The 10189-nt window shown below is 59.0% G+C and overlaps 1 long non-coding RNA gene across 1 annotated transcript; it reads right to left on the bottom strand.

Annotated features, from left to right (window-relative positions):
• Nucleotides 1-581: 581 nt before the first annotated feature.
• On the bottom strand, nucleotides 582-5535 carry LOC142823128 (uncharacterized). The gene is made up of 3 exons (XR_012898450.1): nucleotides 5321-5535; nucleotides 4708-4794; nucleotides 582-1902 (listed from the first exon to the last, which is right to left on the bottom strand). It is a non-coding gene; the product is annotated as an uncharacterized LOC142823128 (long non-coding RNA).
• Nucleotides 5536-10189: the final 4654 nt, after the last annotated feature.

Here is a 10189-nt window from a genome sequence, read left to right as displayed (position 1 = left end):
ACACACACACACACACACACACACACACACACACACACACACACACTGCCTTCTCAAAGATAGTTAGGACTCAGTAACGCTGGATCCCAGCCTGCTCTAACCACTAGGCGCCACTTGCTTCCAGCCAACATGCCGGCCCCACCATGCTCCTCTTTCCGGTGCCGGAATTACACGGACCAGGTAGCGCAATTCTCAGGCAAACACTTTAATGAGAGTTTATTTCAAACACCACAAGGGAAACTGGGCCCTCCCGGTCATGAGACAGCTTTGCTCTCCGGCGGCGGGCGGCTCACCCCAGTGGGCACGACTGTGATGCCCCACGGTCACATGGGCCCCATAGCTGGAGGGGTGAGGCAAGGGTGTGGAAGATACAGGGGAGAGGAAGGAACAAACACCAGTCCCGGTGAGGTGAGGGCAGATGCACTGACGGGGGAGATTAGACAGACAGACAGACAGACAGACAGAGGGGGTGGATGGGGATAAGTAAAGAAGACAGACAAAGGGGGTAGATGGGGATGGATAGACAGAGGGGGTGGATGGGGATAAATAGACATATACAGAGGGAGTGGATGGGGACGGACAGACAGACATACAGAGGGGGTGGATGGGGACAGACAGACAGACCAAGGGGGTGGATGGGGATAAATAGACAGACATACAGAGGGGGTGGATGGGGATAAATAGACAGACATACAGAGGGGGTGGATGGAGACAGACAGACAGACCAAGGGGGTGGATGGGGATAAATAGACAGACATACAGAGGGGGTGGATGGGGACAGACAGACATACAGAGGGGGTGGATGGGGACAGACAGACAGACCAAGGGGGTGGATGGGGATAAATAGACAGACATACAGAGGGGGTGGATGGGGACAGACAGACAGACCGAGGGGGTGGATGGGGATAAATAGACAGACATACAGAGGGGGTGGATGGGGACAGACAGACAGACCGAGGGGGTGGATGGGGACAGACAGACAGACAGAGGGAGTGGATGGGGATAAATAGACAGACATACAGAGGGGGTGGATGGGGATAAATAGACAGACATACAGAGGGGGTGGATCGGGACAGACAGACATACAGAGGGGGTGGATGGGGACAGACAGACAGACAGGCAGAGGGGGTGGATGTGGGATAGATAGATAGATAGGAAAGACAGTATCTATGGAGACAGAGGGACAGACAGACAAGTCCATGGGGGGCAAGGGAGACGGACGAACACTTCACCAGAGCACTGGAGCTCACCTCAGTTCTGGCCCATCGCCTCCAAAACTCGAGCTTCACCCAGGCCCCTCCCTGGGGCACCCAGCCTCTTCGGACCCCCCGGGGGCCCTGCTGGGCTTGCAGAGACCGGGCGCAGAGGGACGGGGCTGCCGTGTGGGGCGAGGCCTGGCAGGAGGGCGGCTGTGGGCTGGGAAGGGACGAGGCCCCCCGGAAGCGCGCGAGGGGTCTGGGCAGAAGGGGACGCTAATCAGCCTTTGGGGGTTGCTGGGGGGGCTTCTCTGAATCGTCCCACTCAGGCAGCGGGGGCCAGGGGGCGAGGGGCAGGCCAGGCCCAGGCGGGTACGGGTCGTCGGGCAGCGGCGGCTTGGGGGGCTTCGGCTGCATGGGCAGCGGCCAAGGATCCTCAGGTCGCGGAGGCTGCGACGGGCCGGCCGGAGACCCGGGCTGAGGTGGCACCGCCGGCCCTGCCGGCCAGGGCTTCCCCGGCACGAGCGGCCCCCGCGGCAGAGGGTGGGGAGGCTGGGGGGGTCCTTCCGGCCAAGGCTGGGGCGGCACCGGGGTCAGCGGGTCGTCGGGCCTCGGTATCCGGGGGACCCCGGGCGCGGGCTTCTCCGGAGGGTCAGGGCGCGGGCGGGGGCTGGACATGCTGCGGCCTCACTGTGGGGCACGGTGCCTGGAGAGGTAAGAAGGGGAGAAGGTTAACAGCGGGGACCTCGCCTGCCCTTCTGGGTGGAGACAGCACCATGGCCAGGAACCCCATAACAGCCAATCCACCTCCCCTGGCACCAGCTATCCACCGTCCTAGCCAGCCACCCTGCCCTACCCCCATCTCCCCAGCTAACCTCCCCTAGCTCCATGTATCTACCCACCCTGCCCTACCCCCATCTCCCCATCTCACCTCCCCTAGCTCCATGTATCTACTCACCCTGCCCTACCCCCGTCTCCCCATCTCACCTCCCCTAGCTCCATGTATCTACCCACCCTGCCCTACCCCATCTCCCCACCTAACCTCCCCTAGCTCCATGTATCTACCCACCCTGCCCTACCCCCATCTCCCCATCTCACCTCCCCTAGCTCCATGTATCTACCCACCCTGCCCTACCCCCATCTCCCCATCTCACCTCCCCTAGCTCCATGTATCTACCCACCCTGCCCTACCCCCATCTCCCCAGCTAACCTCCCCTAGCTCCATGTATCTACCCACCCTGCCCTACCCCCATCTCCCCACCTAACCTCCCCTAGCTCCATGTATCAACCCACCCTGCCCTACCCCCATCTCCCCACCTAACCTCCCCTAGCTCCATGTATCTACCCACCCTGCCCTACCCCCATCTCCCCAGCTAACCTCCCCTAGCTCCATGTATCTACCCACCCTGCCCTACCCCCATCTCCCCAGCTAACCTCCCCTAGCTCCATGTATCTACCCACCCTGCCCTACCCCCATCTCCCCAGCTAACCTCCCCTAGCTCCATGTATCTACCCACCCTGCCCTACCCCCATCTCCCCAGCTAGCCTCCCCTAGCTCCATGTATCTACTCACCCTGCCCTACCCCCATCTCCCCAGCTAGCCTCCCCTAGCTCCATGTATCTACTCACCCTGCCCTACCCCCGTCTCCCCAGCTAACCTCCCCTAGCTCCATGTATCTACTCACCCTGCCCTACCCCCATCTCCCCATCTCACCTCCCCTAGCTCCATGTATCTACTCGCCCTGCCCTACCCCCATCTCCCTATCTCACCTCCCCTAGCTCCATGTATCTACTCACCCTGCCCTACCCCCATCTCCCCAGCTAACCTCCCCTAGCTCCATGTATCTACCCACCCTGCCCTACCCCCATCTCCCCAGCTAACCTCCCCTAGCTCCATGTATCTACCCACCCTGCCCTACCCCATCTCCCCACCTAACCTCCCCTAGCTCCATGTATCTACCCACCCTGCCCTACCCCCATCTCCCCACCTAACCTCCCCTAGCTCCATGTATCTACTCACCCTGCCCTACCACCATCTCCCCAGCTAACCTCCCCTAGCTCCATGTATCTACTCGCCCTGCCCTACCCCCATCTCCCCACCTAACCTCCCCTAGCTCCATGTATCTACCCACCCTGCCCTACCACCATCTCCCCAGCTAACCTCCCCTAGCTCCATGTATCTACTCACCCTGCCCTACCCCGATCTCCCCAGCTAACCTCCCCTAGCTCCATGTATCTACTCACCCTGCCCTACCCCCATCTCCCCATCTAACCTCCCCTAGCTCCATGTATCTACCCACCCTGCCCTACCCCCATCTCCCCACCTAACCTCCCCTAGCTCCATGTATCTACCCACCCTGCCCTACCCCCATCTCCCCACCTAACCTCCCCTAGCTCCATGTATCTACTCACCCTGCCCTACCCCGATCTCCCCAGCTAACCTCCCCTAGCTCCATGTATCTACCCACCCTGCCCTACCCCATCTCCCCACCTAACCTCCCCTAGCTCCATATATCTACTCACCCTGCCCTACCCCCATCTCCCCATCTCACCTCCCCTAGCTCCATGTATTTACCCACCCTGCCCTACCCGCATCTCTCCATCTAACCTCCCCTGGCTCCATGTATCTACCCGCCCTGCCCTACTCCCATCTCCCCAGCTAACCTCCCCTAGCTCCATGTATCTACTCACCCTGCCCTACCCCATCTCCCCACCTAACCTCCCCTAGCTCCATGTATCTACCCACCCTGCCCTACCCCCGCCCCATCTCCCCATCTCACCTCCCCTAGCTCCATGTATCTACCCACCCTGCCCTACTCCCATCTCCCTACCTATCCTCCCCTAGCTCCATGTATCTACCCGCCCTGCCCTACCCCCATCTCCTCATCTAACCTGCCCTAGCTTCATGTATCTGAGCCACCCTGCCCTACACCCATCTTTCTTTGTAACCTCCCCTAGCTCCGTCTGCCCAGCCACACTGCCTTACACCTAGGTAGCCATCCTCCCTTTCCTAGACCCATCTGGCTAGCCCCCCACCCCACCCCTCATTCCATACATCCATCACCAATCTATCCACCCTCTTCCCTTCAATCCTGCTGTCCTTCCGTCCAGCCACACCCAGATCTATTTGATGTGTCTGTCTAGCCTCCCTTCTCTCTCTCTATCCCCGGTCGGCGTGACGGGAGCAGGGACAGACAGCTGTCCGTGCATCAATCTCCGTCCATCTCAGCTCGGATCAAGCTGTCCTTCAATCTCTGTTCACTTTTTTGATCACCCTACACTCTGCTGAATCCGTGCCCAGCTGTGTTCATCTCGCCTCCTCTCTACCCAACTGGGCGTCCATCTGCCGGCCGTTCCAGCCGTCCATCCATGTGGGCTCCACCTCTCGCTAACACTGCTCCTATTCCTCGTCCCTTCCGGCCAGCTCCGACTGTACGTCTCCCCTCCGCGCTCCCCACCCACCTCGTCCTTTGTCCACGGGGCAGATAAAGCCCCTAATTACTTGGCGCACCTGCTGATTAGCTGTCGTGGCCAGGTGCACCGCTCAGCGGCAGCTTTGTGCAGGGAGATGCCGGCAAATCCGTTCCTCCGGGTGACGCTGCAAAGGAGAGCGGGGGTGATGGCAGCTTGCGGGGGGCAGAAACAGCCCCCCACAAGCTACAAACTAGCTGGGACAGCTACCAGGAGCGCTGGTCGGGCAAGGCCGTGAAGAACCCTGCAGCCCATGTCGGCACAGGGGGCCTTAGCCATGCGGCTAGATCAAAGCCAAGAGGCAAATCTACTCCTAGGAGCCCTGGCTGTGAGCCCCACCCTGTGGTTCTACCCACTAGACCCCACTCCCTGCCCAGATTGCCCAGGAATCCTGACTCTACTCACTAGTCCCCACTCCCTGCCCAGAGAGCCCAGGAATCCTGACTCTACTCACTAGTCCCCACTACCTGCTCAGAGCTGGGACTAGAACCCAGGAGTCTTGACTCCCTGCCCCTGCTCTACCCAGTGGTCCTGGCTCCTTTCCCAGAGCTGTGGACAGACCCCAGGAGTCGAGGCTCCCAACCCCACACCCCTCCCAGAGGCCCCCCTCCCCCCTACCACCCCATTCCCCGCTAGGGGTCAGGTCGATGTACCTGACAGAAGGACCCAACGGGGCAGGCGCTGTGCTGTCTCCAAGGCACGCAGGGGCCTGGCAGGCAGCAGAAGCTGGCTGGGAGCCGCCAACGTTTATAGCAGCCCGCGGAGCAGAAGAACCGGACCGGCGGGTGCTCCCCAAACGGCTGCCCTGGCACGATGGTGCCTCTTGCTAGGGAAGTCAGGAGGAAAAGCTCCCCCCCTCTCCCCGCTTACAACATCTCTGAGTCAGGGAAGCGAGCCGGGCGCAGGGCAGGGGAGGTCACCGAACCTTCCCCATGTATCTAGGAGGGGGAAGGAGGCACCAGGAGGGCAGTAGGACCTAGTGGTTGGGGCGGGCGTTTGCATTCCTGGCTTCCATCCCCAGGTCTGGGAGGGGGATCAAAGGATAGAGCAGGCAGCCAGGCCTCCTGGGTCCTATCCCCAGCTCTGGGAAGGCTGTGGGGTCTAGTGGTTAGAGCCCCCAGGGGGAAAGATCAGGACTCAGGCCTATTCTTAGCTCCGGGAAGGGGAGGGTGTGCAGTGGATTTCAGCAGAGCACACGGAGTCAGCACTTCTGGGTTTGATTGCGCAGCACGAGGGCTGGTCGCAGGACAGAAACCAGGAACTCGACTCTCCTGGTTCGTGACATGCCCCTGACTCAGCAAGGGGACGGGAGCCTGTGAATTGGGCAGAGGGCTTTTGAGGACACCTCCCTGGTGCCAGGAAGTCTGGCAACCCACTTCCCCCCACCCCTGCTTTAACCCACCAGACCCAGCTCCCCTCCCAGAGCTATGGAGAGATCCCAGGGTCTCTGACACCTCATCTCTCTAACCACTAGGCCCCGCTCTCTTCCCAGAGCTAGGGAGAGATCCCAGGGTCTCTGACACCCCATCTCTCTAACCACTAGGCCCCGCTCTCCTCCCAGAGCTAGGGAGAGATCCCAGGGTTTCTGACACCCCATCTCTCTAACCACTAGGCCCCGCTCTCTTCCCAGAGCTAGGGAGAGATCCCAGGGTCTCTGACACCCCATCTCTCTAACCACTAGGCCCCGCTCTCCTCCCAGAGCTAGGGAGAGATCCCAGGGTTTCTGACACCCCATCTCTCTAACCACTAGGCCCCACTCTCCTCCCAGAGCTATGGAGAGATCCCAGGGTCTCTGACACCCCATCTCTCTAACCACTAGGCCCCACTCTCTTCCCAGAGCTAGGGAGAGATCCCAGGGTCTCTGACACCCCATCTCTCTAACCACTAGGCCCCGCTCTCCTCCCAGAGCTAGGGAGAGATCCCAGGGTCTTTGACACCCCATCTCTCTAACCACTAGACCCCGCTCTCCTCCCAGAGCTAGGGAGAGATCCCGGGTCTCTGACACCCCATCTCTCTAACCACTAGACCCCTCTCTCCTCCCAGAGCTAGGGAGAGATCCCGGGTCTCTGACACCCCATCTCTCTAACCACTAGGCCCCGCTCTCCTCCCAGAGCTAGGGAGAGATCCCAGGGTTTCTGACACCCCATCTCTCTAACCACTAGGCCCCACTCTCCTCCCAGAGCTAGGGAGAGATCCCAGGATCCCTGACACACCATTCCTCTAACCACTACATGCCCCTCCGCTCCCTGGGCCTAGAATCCAGGGACCCTGACACCCCATCATTCTAACCACTAGGCCTCGCTGCCCTCCCAGAGCTGGGCCTACAATCCAGGGTGCCTAACATCCTATCCCCATCACTCTAACCACTAGACCCTGCTGCCCTCCCAGAAACCATCCCTTCAACCTTCCCTTTCCATAATGGAGACACTTTTATTCTGTCACCGCGTTGTGCTCCATGGGAGTGGAGCAAGGGGAAAAAGACTGGGAACAAGGGAAGGGGGAAGCAGATACAGTGGTGGGGGGATGGGACCGTGTGGGATTTCTGGGTTCCTCATTTCTTTGAGGGAGAACTTCTCAAACTCAAGCTGTCTCACCCCAGGAAGCCCCCTTCCTCCAGAGCTGACCTCCCCGCAGCTGTCTCAAGCAGCGGGTCAAGCCAATACTTGCCAGACTTACAGCCCCAGTGATGTCCGGTTCCACCCACAATCGGTTTATCCAGAATCTCCCCCGGAGTGGGGACAGTCAATGCAAAAGCCACAGTCACAATTGCTGTTCCCTGTGAGCTGAGCACATGGGCAGCCACCCAGGAGAGATTTGAATGCTGCCTAGCTGATTAGCAGAGCACTGTCAGCCAGCAACATGTGTTTTGCCTGGTGGTGCACACCTGCACATGCATTGGTGCATGTAACAAAATTTATTCCACACACAGGTAGAAAAATAGCGGGACCATTGGTCGCAAAGTCTCCTCCTATAGCAAGAGGGCAGCACCACCCTCCCTACCCTCTCTCAGCATCACAAGGGCATGGAAGGAACAGGGGCTGCAAAGTGCAGCGCTTCCCTGGGCCGCGAGGAATTAGGTGAGGGAGAACATGCCGTATCCCTCACTCCCTTTAAGACAGCTCATTCTATCAAATCATAGAATCATAGCACTGGAAGAGAGCTCACGAGGTCCTCACGTCCGGGCCCCTGCCCAAGGCAGGAGCAAAGACTCTAATGACTCCTTTATCTGTGTATGGAGCCCAATATCATGTGCATGTCTTTGGGTCTCCCATCTGTACATTTCTACCTGCCAAGCAGGCCTCTGGCACCTCGTACCTGTTCGAATCTGAGTATATTTCTTAAGGCACCAGCGACTGGAATCAGGCTGAAAAAACCTGAGCGTCTCCGCCGTTACTTTTGAAAGACGTAAGTCGTTAGCCCTCCTGGTTCCAGGGAAACGCCTGCAAACAGAAGGGAAGGCCAGCTTGTAGGCAAAACCCCCCACAATGTTTATTATTAATTTCAGGATTTTTTTCAGTCCATCTCACAATTTTTGTGTGTGTGTGGGGGGGGGGGGGCAGGTTCATGATTTTTAAATGCTTGAATATGGCAACAGTGTCAGCAAATTTGGCTAAGGTGTCAAGCCTAACGGGGTCGGGGGGGGGGGTGTCTCTGTCTGGCTGTCATGGAACAGCTATCCCACCGCTGCCACCAGTGTAATTATTACAGCTGCTCAGGGAAGCAGAACACCACATCTCTGAAGCATGAGTAGGCTCGTCTGCCACTGGGCTTTGGCCCTAGAGGTTCTAGTCCCCATGGGCAGCAGGGCCAACAAGAGCAAGACGGGAGGGCCCTGGTCTAGGCCCTGGAATGGGTGGGGCCTGGGTCAGAAGGGGCAGGGCTGGAGCTAGGAAGCCCTCAACACCAGCCTGAGCAAGCGGGTAAGAGGAAAGAGGGTAAGAGGCCATGGCTTTCCCATGATCCTGGCCCCCTGTCCTATCCCTGATGCTTTGCTTCTGGGCTAGAAGCTGGGTGTGGGCTGCTTTGGGGAACCCGTGGATCCTCCATCTGCCCCTGGTGGGGAACACGGGGGGTGGGGACAGGAGCTGGGGGCTGCTCTCAGGCCTGGCTTCAGGCAAGTGGATGTGTCCGAGCTCCCCGACCCAGCTCCAGCTTCTAGCTTGGTTTGGGATGGGGGTTCAGCACCTCAGGAGAAAGGGGAGGGGCAGAGGTGGTCGGCACACAAAAGGGCGGGGCCACAAAGTGGGAGTGGCCACATAGGGGCGGAGTCACCTAGGGGGCGGGGCCTCATGCCCCTCCCTCCCACCATGCTTTCAAGAAGAATCCATCTCTCCTGGCCCAGAGCAAAGGGATATTTTGACTTGGGGGAGGGGGGGGCGGGAAGCTGGTAACTAGCTTCCCGGAGCCAGCCGAGGGCTGAGCAGGGGGAATTCTCTGGTCTGTCTCCATGGGAGGCCAGGACCTCACCACCCCTTCTGGCCTTAAACACCATGCATCAGGAACCAGGGAGAGCGGTTCCTGCCCACGCAATTCATGGCTCCTATTAGAGGCCGGCAGCAGCATGCCCGGTTCAGCGCACGGCACGTGTCCCCCGGCCTGGTCTCTGCCACTCCCCCACCAACCCTGCTGCCCCGCAGACCTGGCCCCGCCGAGGACGTCCACCGGCCAAGCCCCTTTCCGACGCCCGCAGCTGCTCAGCAGATGGTTCGACGCTCAGCGGCCGAGTTGCTCTCTCTTCGCCATGTGCCCAAGTCGGGGCGGGGCGAGGCAGTGACTTCCTGGGGCCAGCAGGGGGCAGACCACTCTGGGGCTCCCCCTTGGCTCTGGGATCTCTGGGTGTTGTTCCCAGAGCAGCCCAGACTAGACAGGGTCTGTGGGGAGTAGGCCAACCCAGCGAATCCGTTTCTTTCTCCATCCTCTCCCCCGCCCCCCACCCACTCACCCTTATGGCTGCTAAAACATTGGGGGGAGGAGAGGTAGCATGGACTGCCAGGATACGTCTAGACTACAGACTTTTGTTGACAGAGACTTTGTCGACAGATACTGCCGACAAAGCTTCTGTCGATGAAGAGCGTCTAGACGACGTCCAGTTCTAAGCCGCTTTGTCGACATGACAGTGTAGATGCAATAACGCCTTCTCTCGACAGAACTCTGACACAAACGGCGTTATTCCTCGCAAAATGAGGTTTACCGCCGTCGACAGAACTCAGCGGTAGCGTAGACGTAGGTATAGTTTTGTCGACAAAAGTTGACTTTTGTCGACAAAACCCTGTCGTCTAGACACACCCTCGCTGTGGATCGCTCTCGGAAAACATCCACTTTGTGTGCAGCGGCAGCCAAACAGCAAATAGACGGTTAGGAGTCAGTAAAAAGGGAATCGAGAATAAGATAGAGACTATCTTATTGCCTCTATATAAAACCATGGGACGCCCACATCTTGAATACTGCATACAAATGTGGTTGCCTCATCTCCAAAAAGATCTCTTGGCATTGGAAAAGGTTCAGGAAAGGGCAACAAAAAT

This window comes from Pelodiscus sinensis, chromosome 32, assembly GCF_049634645.1.
Source record: "Pelodiscus sinensis isolate JC-2024 chromosome 32, ASM4963464v1, whole genome shotgun sequence".
Taxonomy (NCBI): Eukaryota; Metazoa; Chordata; order Testudines; family Trionychidae; genus Pelodiscus; species Pelodiscus sinensis.
The sequence above is the reverse complement of the archived record's forward strand: the minus strand, read 5'-3'. Positions and strand labels throughout refer to the sequence as shown.